Below are 13739 nucleotides of genomic sequence, written 5' to 3' on the forward strand. Positions count from 1 at the left end.
TTGCTATTTACAATTATTACAATTTACAATTAATGCTGTAAAAATGAAAAAAAAAAAGGCAAAATTGTGGGAGGTGGGGTTTCACCATTTCACCGCAATTGGATTTTTTCCCAAATTTCCCATTCACAATAATGGAAAACGAATTATGTCTTTCAAAATTACAACCTGTCCCACAAAAAGACAAGCCCTCATATAGCTATGTCGATGAAAAACATATAACTGTAATGGCTCTTTGAAAAATAGGAGGAAAAACAAGAAGAAGGCAAAAAAACGAAAAGTTGGCTGCATCCATAATGAGAACGCAGGCAATCTTAAATGATATCACAGTTCGGAAGTCTAACAGTGGGGCTCATGTAAGTGAAGCGCCCCCAGACGCAGGGCCGCGGGGTACTCGGTACCGGTCCTCTCTGTCTCAGTTCTGGGGTTCTCACGGTGGCTAGACCCGGTCCGTGACCCTGCTAAGGGGCGTCCAATGAAAGGTGTGATGATGGTGCGTGGTGTAGGTCGTGGTGAATAACGAGGACACAGGGTTGCAGTCTCTTTACCTCTTTACTGAAGGCTTCAAGATCCTCAATCCAGAGTACTGTTAACAGGGCTAGCTGAGACCGGCCGGTCCGAAGGCACCTCCAGAGTTCCCTTTGCAGGTGGAAATCTGTGCCTACCTTCTAGCACCTGTGTGTTGTAGTACTTCCCTGCTGAGCACCACGGGATAGTCCTCACAAATGTTGTGTCTGTTTCTGATGTTCTTTCTCACAACTTATATCTGTTCTGATGTTCTTATCCGTCCCCCAGATGATATGGCTAGGACGCACCCGTATGATGGGTAGGCCTGGAGTTCTTCCGGGACCCTAGTGATGCCCCTCTCCCTCAGTTGCCCCCTATGTCTGCTTAGGTGATTTAGGTGAGACAGCCAACCTATAATTAACTGTCCTGCCGTTGGTTTGAAGTAATGCTTGGAGCCCAATACTTCCTCGGCGTTCCGGCCACCGGCTACGCGCCTCAGTAGGATGTTGCCACGGTCTTACGGCACGACTCCTACTGGTGTTATCTCCTTTTTGCTGTGATCTCGTTTTTCACTGCTTCACAATAAACCTCGCTTCTTGTCCTTTCTTGAGATACCGCCGCAATGTAGTGCAGGCGCGGTTCCTTAACGCTGTCTTGTTCGCTAGGCCTCTGTCAGGATCCCACCCCTGACAGGGACCCCCCTGAATCTTTCCCCTGCAACACCCCCTGCCACAGGATGTTGCCTGGTTCCAACCCAGTCAGCTTCTCCCTAACTTCCTATCCAACCCCCAGTTTTACCAGATTGTGAGGAGTGGCCTAATGCATAGTACCCTTAGCTCCCCCTGGAGGCCAGATGGTGAAGTGTATTGGTGCCTGTGATACCTGGTCAGGTGAACTCCTTCAGTGCCATCAGACGTACCATCACTCCCCTTAGCGGCGGAGCATCAGTACTGCAACGACCAAGACTCTGAGGCGCTGCACTCCCCCCCGGTTAAATCCAGTACTCCCGGACTGGGAAGAAAACAACAATACATGTCAGCAAAAAGACATACAAATTTTGAAATGCAATAAACAAGTAATAAGTAATAATAACAGTGCTTCCCTTTATGGGAGGTGAGGACTCTTGAACGTTACAAACAAAACATGGTTACATACTTTAAATAACATACTATAAATAACTTCTATTACCCAGCCGGGTATTCTACTAAGTGCAAATTCTGAACAATAATTTAACTTTGCCTTTAAGGACGTATAAGCTGGATCCACTAAAGGCTTATTATAAAACTCCTAAAATATAATTTAACTTTTCTTTATTTTTCTCTTCTAAGTGCAATACTCTTCTTTTTACTTTCTGATTGTTCATATGCAGGACCGCCTGTCTATCTGCCCAGGCCTACTGCCTCTTCTCTTAGTACAGAATCACTGAGCCATCTCTCTATGGCTCCTAGGAGGACTCACCCACTAACCCCTATGGGTCTTCTTCCTGTCCTCAATCTCTAGCTACATTATCAAACATTTTCTATAACTGTCTAGCTAACTACATAATACTCCTATGTAAAACATTATTACTATTCACTTTCTTTTAAGGCAACATTATACATTAAGTGCAACTGGTGAACTTCCCCTTTAAGAGGGAACCAAGTCTCTTTGAGGTAGTGCAACTGCTCAAGTTGCAAGTCTGTCTACAGCAGGAACTCCTGTGCTGTTTCCAGGAACAGATTCTTCAAAAAGAGTTCTTTTTCTTGTAAAACCAGTAGGGGCCACCCTTAATAATGTGCAAACTATTTACAAGACAGTTTGTGAACCATTCACCGTCCATGATTCGGTAGTCTTTGCAACATGGGTGAACAAGGAGCAAAAAGGAAAATAAAAGCAAAAATAAAAGCAATAGGGATCCCGGGTAAACAAAAGGATCCCTTTAAAAATAACCCTGGTCGGGTATTAGCAGCAAAAAGCAGGGAAACAAACAAGTAACTATTTACAGTTGCAGAGCATTAGTATCTTACTCTGGTTCTGGCGTTTATCCTCACATGAGGTTACACGGCATCTGCTGGTGGCGGACACTTTCTGGCCGGTAAGGCTGTGGTCCTCTGTCCTCGGCGGATGCAGAATCGGTATCATTGGTTGGTCTCCCAGGCGCGGTCAGATCACCCGGCGTCTTGATTCGGATGTCAGCTGTGGTTGCAAGTTCAGTGGCGGCGATAATACACACCGTGGCGACAGTAGTGGCGTTGGTCAAATCTGGGTTAGTCGTAGTCGGGACAGCAGGTGGCGCTACCGCCGGCTCGCATCGTTGGACGTCTCGAGCGCACCACGCCTGCGCACTCCGGTGGCGAGTGTAGGTCACCTGGTCCCCTTTACATGGTAGCTGATTGTCATATCGATTGCGGGACGGGGTTTTCATATTGTAGCTGGTAAAGAAGATTTCAGTCGGCAGTCCCAGTTCTTGTATAGAGCCCCAACCCCGCTTCGGGTGAAAGGCCAGTACAGTCCCCTGCCTGACCGAGTTTCTCTTATTGTGTTCAATCCTTGGTCTCTGTACTCTCGGTGGGTCATTTGGTTCTGTCTCTTTTTGGTTTTGCCGTTGTTGAATTAAGCATTGCTTATACTGTTCCCAAGTGAGCGCAGCAATGCTGAGGCCCTCCTGCCTGGCCCCATCCAGCCCGATCCGTGGGGTATCCCACTGGAAGGTCACCCCCTCTGAGCTCACATCTAGCGGTTTCCCCATCGTTGTTGGTAACGGAGGCACCAGCTTCTCCATGGTGCCTGGGGGTAGCACTACCAGCTCAGCGGTAAAAGCTTGGTTATTGTCGGGCTGGGGAGCGGTCGCGGGAGCAGGATCGGTCGGGGGAGCAGGGACGCTTTCCATACCTGCGTCTGATGTGATTCCACCGATGTCGATCTGTTCCGTTTACAAGGACACTGGAATCGGCTGCAGCCCGGACTGCGGTTCCTCCAATGCGACCCCCTCGCCCGGCTCTGACTTCCGTGGCCTCACAGCGGCTGGCTCCGCATTCGGGATAGGCTGGCCCGGCTCCGCTGCCTGTAGTTCCGAGAAGTCCGGATCCTCCAGCTGCGGTGGGTTCGGGTCCATCTCCGGTGGGCGAGGACAGGCCGGGATCACTTCGCCGTCGCTCTGGGACTCGCTGGTCGTCATCCCTGCTCCGGGATCTTCGATGACACATGCATGTTGCCCCTCCATTTTCTCAGGGCGTAGCTTCTCCTTCCTTTCGTTCCCGCCGTTGCAAATCAGGGGCGGTTCTCCTCTGCTTCTGGGCAGGTCGTCATCTCGCAGCAGTAGTCGGAGGGGGCGGTCGCCATTTTTGGCACCGCTTTGATAGTCTCCTCCCATGGCACGCCCTTCTTTTTCCTCTGCGCCCCCCGTGGCGCTGCAATGGCGGCGGTTTTGGCGGGAACTTTTGGCGGCAATACACAGTCTTTGCAATAAGTCACAGTACAAGCACAATTCAGACACAGTTCCAAGGCACACATGACCTGATTCTTCAGGCTTAAGTAGATCCTGTTCATGACGCCAAGTTTGAAGCGCCCCCAGACGCAGGGCCGCGGGGTACTTGGTACCGGGCCTCTCTGTCTCAGTTCTGGGGTTGTCACGGTGGTTAGACCCGGTCCGTGACCCTGCTAAGGGGCGTCCAATGAAAGGTGTGATGATGGTGCGTGGTGTAGGTTGTGGTGAATAACGAGGACACAGGGTTGCAGTCTCTTTACCTCTTTACTGAAGGCTTCAAGATCCTCAATCCAGAGTACTGTTAACAGGGCTGGCTGAGACCGGCCGGTCCGAAGGCACCTCCAGAGTTCCCTTTGCAGGTGGAAATCTGTGCCTACCTTCTAGCGCCTGTGTGTTGTAGTACTTCCCTGCTGAGCACCACGGGATAGTCCTCACAACTGTTGTGTCTGTTTCTGATGTTCTTTCTCACAACTCTCGTTTCTGTTCTGATGTTCTTCTCCGTCCCCCAGATGATATGGCTAGGACGCACCCATATGACGGGTAAGCCTGGAGTTCTTCCGGGTCCCTAGTGACGCCCCTCTCCCACAGTTGCCCCCTATGTCTGCTTAGGTGATTTAGGTGAGACAGCCAACCTATAATTAACTGTCCTGCCGTTGGTTTGAAGTAATGCTTGGAGCCCAATACTTCCTCGGCGTTCCGGCCACCGGCTACGCTCCTCAGTAGGATGTTGCCTCGGTCTTACGGCACGACTCCTACTGGTGTTATCTCCTTTTTGCTGTGATCTCGTTTCTCACTGCTTCACAATAAACCTCGCTTCTTGTCCTTTCTTGAGATACCGCCGCAATGTAGTGCAGGCGCGGTTCCTTAACGCTGTCTTGTTCGCTAGGCCTCTGTCAGGATCCCACCCCTGACAGGGACCCCCCTGAATCTTTCCCCTGCAACACCCCCTGCCACAGGATGTTGCCTGGTTCCAACCCAGTCAGCTTCTCCCTAACTTCCTATCCAACCCCCAGTTTTACCAGATTGTGAGGAGTGGCCTAATGCATAGTACCCTTAGCTCCCCCTGGAGGCCAGATGGTGAAGTGTATTGGTGCCTGTGATACCTGGTCAGGTGAACTCCTTCAGTGCCATCAGACGTACCATCACTCCCCTTAGCGGCGGAGCATCAGTACTGCAACGACCAAGACTCTGAGGCGCTGCACTCCCCCCCGGTTAAATCCAGTACTCCCGGACTGGGAAGAAAACAACAATACATGTCAGCAAAAAGACATACAAATTTTGAAATGCAATAAACAAGTAATAAGTAATAATAACAGTGCTTCCCTTTATGGGAGGTGAGGACTCTTGAACGTTACAAACAAAACATGGTTACATATTTTAAATAACATACTATAAATAACTTCTATTACCCAGCCGGGTATTCTACTAAGTGCAAATTCTGAACAATAATTTAACTTTGCCTTTAAGGACGTATAAGCTGGATCCACTAAAGGCTTATTATAAAACTCCTAAAATATAAATTAACTTTTCTTTATTTTTCTCTTCTAAGTGCAATACTCTTCTTTTTACTTTCTGATTGTTCATATGCAGGACCGCCTGTCTATCTGCCCAGGCCTACTGCCTCTTCTCTTAGTACAGAATCACTGAGCCATCTCTCTATGGCTCCTAGGAGGATTCACCCACTAACCCCTACGGGTCTTCTTCCTGTCCTCAATCTCTAGCTACATTATCAAACATTTTCTATAACTGTCTAGCTAACTACATAATACTCCTATGTAAAACATTATTACTATTCACTTTCTTTTAAGGCAACATTATACATTAAGTGCAACTGGTGAACTTCCCCTTTAAGAGGGAACCAAGTCTCTGTGAGGTAGTGCAACTGCTCAAGTTGCAAGTCTGTCTACAGCAGGAACTCCTGTGCTGTTTCCAGGAACAGATTCTTCAAAAAGAGTTCTTTTTCTTGTAAAACCAGTAGGGGCCACCCTTAATAAGGTGCAAACTATTTACAAGACAGTTTGTGAACCATTCACCGTCCATGATTCGGTAGTCTTTGCAACATGGGTGAACAAGGAGCAAAAAGGAAAATAAAAGCAAAAATAAAAGCAATAGGGATCCCGGGTAAACAAAAGGATCCCTTTAAAAATAACCCTGGTCGGGTATTAGCAGCAAAAAGCAGGGAAACAAACAAGTAACTATTTACAGTTGCAGAGCATTAGTATCTTACTCTGGTTCTGGCGTTTATCCTCACATGAGGTTACACGGCATCTGCTGGTGGCGGACATTTTCTGGCCAGTAAGGCTGTGGTCCTCTGTCCTCGGCGGATGCAGAATCGGTATCATTGGTTGATCTCCCAGGCGCGGTCAGATCACCCGGCGTCTTGATTCAGATGTCAGCTGTGGTTGCAAGTTCAGTGGCGGCGATAATACACACCATGGCGACAGTAGTGGCGTTGGTCAAATCTGGGTTAGTCGTAGTCGGGACAGCAGGTGGCGCTACCGCCGGCTCGCATCGTTGGACGTCTCGAGCGCACCACCCCTGCGCACTCCGGTGGCGAGTGTAGGTCACCTGGTCCCCTTTACATGGTAGCTGATTGTCATATCGATTGCGGGACGGGGTTTTCACATTGTAGCTGGTAAAGAAGATTTCAGTCGGCAGTCCCAGTTCTTGTATAGAGCCCCAACCCCGCTTCGGGTGAAAGGCCAGTACAGTCCCCTGCCTGACCGAGTTTCTCTTATTGTGTTCAATCCTTGGTCTCTGTACTCTCGGTGGGTCATTTGGTTCTGTCTCTTTTTGGTTTTGCCGTTGTTGAATTAAGCATTGCTTATACTGTTCCCAAGTGAGCGCAGCAATGCTGAGGCCCTCCTGCCTGGCCCCATCCAGCCCGATCCGTGGGGTATCCCACTGGAAGGTCACCTCCTCTGAGCTCACATCTAGCGGTTTCCCCATCGTTGTTGGTAACGGAGGCACCAGCTTCTCCATGGTGCCTGGGGTTAGCACTACCAGCTCAGCGGTAAAAGCTCGGTTATTGTCGGGCTGGGGAGCGGTCGCGGGAGCAGGATCGGTCGGGGGAGCAGGGATGCTTTCCATACCTGCGTCTGATGTGATTCCACCGATGTCGATCTGTTCCGTTTACAAGGACACTGGAATCGGCTGCAGCCCGGACTGCGGTTCCTCCAATGCGACCCCCTCGCCCGGCTCCGACTTCCGTGGCCTCACAGCGGCTGGCTCCGCATTCGGGATAGGCTGGCCCGGCTCCGCTGCCTGTAGCTCCGAGAAGTCCGGATCCTCCAGCTGCGGAGGGTTCGGGTCCGTCTCCGGTGGGCGAGGACAGGCCGGGATCACTTCGCCGTCGCTCTGGGACTCGCTGGTCGTCATCCCTGCTCCGGGATCTTCGATGACACATGCATGTTGCCCCTCCATTTTCTGAGGGCGTAGCTTCTCCTTCCTTTCGTTCCCGCCGTTGCAAATCAGGGGGCGGTTCTCCTCTGCTTCTGGGCAGGTCGTCATCTCGCAGCAGTAGTCGGAGGGGGCGGTCGCCATTTTTGGCACCACTTTGATAGTCTCCTCCCATGGCACGCCCTTCTTTTTCCTCTGCGCCCCCCGTGGCGCTGCAATGGCGGCGGTTTTGGCGGGAACTTTTGGCGGCAATACACAGTCTTTGCAATAAGTCACAGTTCAAGCACAATTCAGACACAGTTCCAAGGCACACATGACCTGATTCTTCAGGCTTAAGTAGATCCTGTTCATGATGCCAAGTTTGAAGCGCCCCCAGACGCAGGGCCGCGGGGTACTCGGTACCGGGCCTCTCTGTCTCAGTTCTGGTGTTGTCACGGTGGTTAGACCCGGTCCGTGACCCTGCTAAGGGGCGTCCAATGAAAGGTGTGATGATGGTGCGTGGTGTAGGTTGTGGTGAATAACGAGAACACAGGGTTGCAGTCTCTTTACCTCTTTACTGAAGGCTTCAAGATCCTCAATCCAGAGTACTGTTAACAGGGCTGGCTGAGACCGGCCGGTCCGAAGGCACCTCCAGAGTTCCCTTTGCAGGTGGAAATCTGTGCCTACCTTCTAGCGCCTGTGTGTTGTAGTACTTCCCTGCTGAGCACCACGGGATAGTCCTCATAACTGTTGTGTCTGTTTCTGATGTTCTTTCTCACAACTCTCGTTTCTGTTCTGATGTTCTTCTCCGTCCCCCAGATGATATGGCTAGGACGCACCCATATGACGGGTAAGCCTGGAGTTCTTCCGGGTCCCTAGTGACGCCCCTCTCCCACAGTTGCCTCCTATGTCTGCTTAGGTGATTTAGGTGAGACAGCCAACCTATAATTAACTGTCCTGCCGTTGGTTTGAAGTAATGCTTGGAGCCCAATACTTCCTCGGCGTTCCGGCCACCGGCTACGCGCCTCAGTAGGATGTTGCCTCGGTCTTACGGCACGACTCCTACTGGTGTTATCTCCTTTTTGCTGTGATCTCGTTTCTCACTGCTTCACAATAAACCTCGCTTCTTGTCCTTTCTTGAGATACCGACGCAATATAGTGCAGGTGTTGGCCTAATGCATATTGATCTGTATGTATTGCAACAACTATTGTTTGTTTAATATGATGTGATTTATATATCTGCATGCATATTGTTCACATGTCAACAAAGTAAAAAAAAAAAAGAGTCCTCATTTACAGACAGGATGTTCCTCCTCCCCCCTTCCCTGTGAGCACAGTCTTGTGTGTGCAGCTGAAGCTGAAAGGTCACAGCAGATCTCTCTCAGAAACCAGATTGATCCTGTTCTCATGTTGTATGCTGAATGTTCTTAATTGTTAATAAATGAACATTCTCTGTTGCTCATTGTGGACATCACTCTGATTAACCCGCTGCTAACAGGTTATGGGCCCAGGAGTCAAAGCAATCCCTCCAGAGCACAGAGATAGAAAAACAACAGCAAACTGAGAAGAAGTAAAATGGCCGCCAGCAGCAACTCAACAAAGTTTACAGTGCCAAGCCTGAATAACCAGAACTACCAATCCTGGAAATTCAAGGTGAAGATGCTGCTGATAAGAGAAGGTACATGGAATTACACTCAGGACCCTAAGCCTGACCCAGTACCACAGGAATGGCTAGAAATGGATCAGAAAGCACAGAGCACCATATCACTCAGTATAGAGGATGATCAGATTGTGCATGTGTGTAAGTGTGAATCTGCAAAGGAGATGTGGGAGCAGCTGCAGAAAGTAGATGAGAGAATAAATTTAAGTAATAAACTCTATCTAATGAGAAAGCTGTATCAGTCTAAGCTACACAATGACCAGGACATGCAGGACTACATTAGAAATACTCTGGAGACCGTAGAGCGCCTGCGGGGCATTGGGGAAGATATGAAGGACCATGTAGCAGCACTATTACTTAGTGGTCTCCCAGAAAGCTATGACACGCTTGTATCTGCATTAGATGCACACCCAGATGATGAGCTGACATTGGAGTACGTCAGAGGAAAGCTTGTAGATGAATATAAGAGAAAGGCAGAAAATGTGAGCAGCAAGATATGTAACAAGGAAACTGCTTTACAAACACATGATGTCCCCACCAGCAGGAACCACCCTAAAGAGACACGTGAATGTTTTGTATGCAAGAAGCCAGGTCATTTAAAGGCTGAATGCAGAGTCTGGAAAGCTAAAATGAATCAGCTGAAAAAGCAAAACAGTCAACAGAGAGTTAAGAGTGCTGTTTCTGGAAACAATGATTAAGCAAATACTGGAGCTGCATTCACATCAGTCAATGCATTTAAATCAAAGCATGCGTGGTGTATAGATTCTGGTGCAACCAGTCACATGACCAATGACAGAGACTTCTTTACTAAGCTTAACCAAAATAAGTCAGAGAAAGTGATAATGGCGAACGGTCAGTGCATGAACTCAGAAGGCATAGGAGACTGTTATATTGATTGTAACATCCCTGCAACACAAAGTAGAAGGATCCATGTAAAAGATGTACTATATGTGCCTAGTCTTGAAAGTAATTTATTATCTGTGAAAAAGCTCACAAAACAAGGTAATGAAGTTACATTTAAGGAAGATAGCTGCATCATCTCAAAAGAGGGTCACACGTTAGCAAAAGGAAAAATCAGAGATGAACTGTATCAGTTGAAATGTAAAGAGTGTGTATGCACAGCTAAGCAAGAACTGCACAAGAACTGTATTCATGTATGGCATAGGCGGCTTGCGCATAGAGACCCAGAAGCAATAAGAAAGTTATTTCAAGAACAATTAGCTGACAATATTACAATTGATTCATGTAATCAGACAATGAGGTGTTCCAGCTGTATCAAAGGGAAAATGCCCAGAAAGGCCTTTCCTAAGAAAAGTACTACAAGAACAGAACAACCACTAGATCTAGTACACACGGATATCTGTGGTCCAATGCGTACTCAGACCCCTGGAAAGAAGAGATATTTTCTTACATTTATTAATGACAATTCAAGATATACAGTTGTCTATTTACTTCACAGCAAAAATGAAGTTCCAGAGAAACTTGGAATATATCTAGCTGAAGTGCATAACAAGTTTGGAAGAATGCCAAAAACTTTACGTGCAGACAATGGAACTGAGTATACAAGTAATGAAACACAGAGCATTTTAAAGAAAAATGGAATCATATTTCAAACTACTGTACCATACAACCCGGAGCAAAATGGTATAGCAGAAAGAAGGAACCGGACACTATGTGAAAGCACAAGGAGTATGTTATTTGATGCAAATTTGCCTACAGTATATTGGGGTGAAGCTATTATGATGGCTTGTTATCTTCAGAACAGACTACCAAGTAAAGCGACAGAGAAAACTCCATTTGAGCAATGGAATGGTACAAAACCAAAACTACAACACATAAGGATTTTCGGAAGTAAAGCATTTGCACATGTTCCCAAAGAAAAACTAACTAAGTGGGAATCTCATGCCAAGGAAGGCATCCTGGTAGGCTACAGTGAAACCCAGAAAGGTTATAGAATTCTACACCCAGAGACAAACAAGGTCACAATAAGTAAAGATGTAGTGTTTGATGAAAACTTCGTGTCACCCAAGTTTTATGACATTATGCCAGTAGTCCAGATGAAGCAACAACAGTCTCAATCACAATTACAAGACAACGAAGAAAAGAATGTAGAAGTCTGGCTGGACTCTTCAACCACTGAAGGAACAACACAAGGCCTAAGTGAACCTGAAATTAGACGGTCGTCAAGATCAAACAAAGGCATACCAGCTAAACGTTTATCCTACGTTGTGAAGACACTACCTGAGTCAGAACCACAGTCATGGGATGAAATGCAGAAACTACCCGCCCATGAAAGAACAAAGTGGATCAATGCCGCGAATGAAGAAATGAACTCGCTTCATCAACTTCAAACTTGGAAACTCACTGAGTTACTACAGGATAAAAAGGCAATTAAGTGCAAATGGGTATTTAAAACCAAATATGATTCTGAAGGTAAAGTCCACAGATTTAAAGCGAGGTTGGTCGCAAAAGGATATTCTCAAAAATATGGCGAAGACTATGATGCTACTTTTTCCCCGGTCGCTAAGCAGACAACATTTAGAGCATTGATGGCGGTAGCTGCAGTACAAAGGATGTTTGTCAGGCATTTGGATATCAAAACTGCATTTTTAAATGGTGACATTGAGGAGGACTTATACATGACTCAACCTGAAGGTTATATAAAGGAAGGTGAACAGAATCTTGTTTGCAAACTACAAAAATCTCTTTATGGTCTTAAGCAATCGGCGAGAGCATGGAACACTAAAATGAACAAAGTCTTGTTAGAAGAAGGATTTAAAAGAGGTCAAGCGGATCCATGCCTGTACACGAGATATACAGATGGAAATTGGATGTATATTCTCTTATATGTGGACGATGTAATTGTAGTTCATCAAGAAGAAGCTGAAATTGAAAAAATTACTAAAATTTTGAACCAGCATTTTGAAACGAAAGACCTAGGAAATGTGACATATTATCTAGGAATACACATCCAGGGAGAGGAAGATGGAAGTTTTCTTTTAAATCAAAGTGCAAAGATTAATTCAATTTTGGATCAGTTTGGAATGACGGAGGCCAAAGGTGTATCAACGCCAATGGAATCATCCTACCTGAAACTGGAAGAAGGTGACCTGTTGCCTAACAATGAGAAATATCGACAGGCAGTGGGGGCACCTCTATATACACTCACCGGCCACTTTATTAGGTACACCATGCTAGTAACGGGTTGGACCCCCTTTTGCCTTCAGAACTGCCTCAATTCTTCGTGGCATAGATTCAACAAGGTGCTGGAAGCATTCCTCAGAGATTTTGGTCCATATTGACATGATGGCATCACACAGTTGCCGCAGATTTGTCGGCTGCACATCCCAAAGATGCTCCATACAAGGCAGGATGGATCCATGCTTTCATGTTGTTTACGCCAAATTCTGACCCTACCATCCGAATGTCGCAGCAGAAATCGAGACTCATCAGACCAAGCAACGTTTTTCCAATCTTCTACTGTCCAATTTCGATGAGCTTGTACAAATTGTAGCCTCAGTTTCCTGTTCTTAGCTGAAAGGAGTGGTACCCGGTGTGGTCTTCTGCTGCTGTAGCCCATCTGCCTCAAAGTTCGACGCACTGTGCGTTCAGAGATGCTCTTAGGCCTACCTTGGTTGTAACGGGTGGCGATTTGAGTCACTGTTGCCTTTCTATCAGCTCGAACCAGTCTGCCCATTCTCCTCTGACCTCTGGCATCAACAAGGCATTTCCGCCCACAGAACTGCCGCTCACTGGATTTTTTTTCTTTTTCGGACCATTCTCTGTAAACCCTAGAGATGGTTGTGCGTGAAAATCCCAGTAGATCAGCAGTTTCTGAAATACTCAGACCAGCCCTTCTGGCACCAACAACCATGCCACGTTCAAAGGCACTCAAATCACCTTTCTTCCCCATACTGATGCTCGGTTTGAACTGCAGGAGATTGTCTTGACCATGTCTACATGCCTAAATGCACTGAGTTGCCGCCATGTGATTGGCTGATTAGAAATTAAGTGTTAACAAGAAGTTGGACAGGTGTACCTAATAAAGTGGCCAGTGAGTGTATATCAACTATGACTCGACCGGATATTACAACAGCAGTTGGAATATTGTGCAGATATGTGGAGAAACCGCGCCAAAAGGACTGGAATGCCGTTAAAAGAGTTCTCCAATATTTAAAAGGGACACAAGGTGTAAATTTAAAAATATCTGCAGCAGGAAATCTAAAACTCACCGGCTATGTTGACTCAGATTGGGCTGGTGATTCGCAAGATCGTAAATCCACAAGCGGATACGTATTTAAACTTGGAGAAAGTTCAATCTCCTGGTCTAGTAGAAAACAAGTATCTGTTGCTTTGTCTTCTACAGAAGCTGAGTATGTATCCGCAGCCTATGCAAGTCAGGAAATCATTTGGCTAAGACAACTGATGGATGATCTTGGTAAACCATAACCCAGCCAACGGTGATATATGAGGACAACCAAGGATGCATTAAACTTGCATGCAGTGAAAAGATCAGTGCTAGAACTAAGCACATCGACGTCAGATGTCATCATCTACGTGATTTAATAGATCGTAGCGTAATTCAGTTTGTTTATTGTGAAACTGATAAAATGTTAGCTGATATTTTGACCAAGCCATTGCCACGACCTAGGTTCCAAGAATTGAGAACCACTATGGGACTGACAGAATAAGTAGTTGTTGAGTGGGAGTGTTGGCCTAATGCATATTGAT

This window comes from Ranitomeya variabilis, chromosome 4 (genome assembly GCF_051348905.1).
Source record: "Ranitomeya variabilis isolate aRanVar5 chromosome 4, aRanVar5.hap1, whole genome shotgun sequence".
NCBI classification, from domain to species: Eukaryota; Metazoa; Chordata; class Amphibia; order Anura; family Dendrobatidae; genus Ranitomeya; species Ranitomeya variabilis.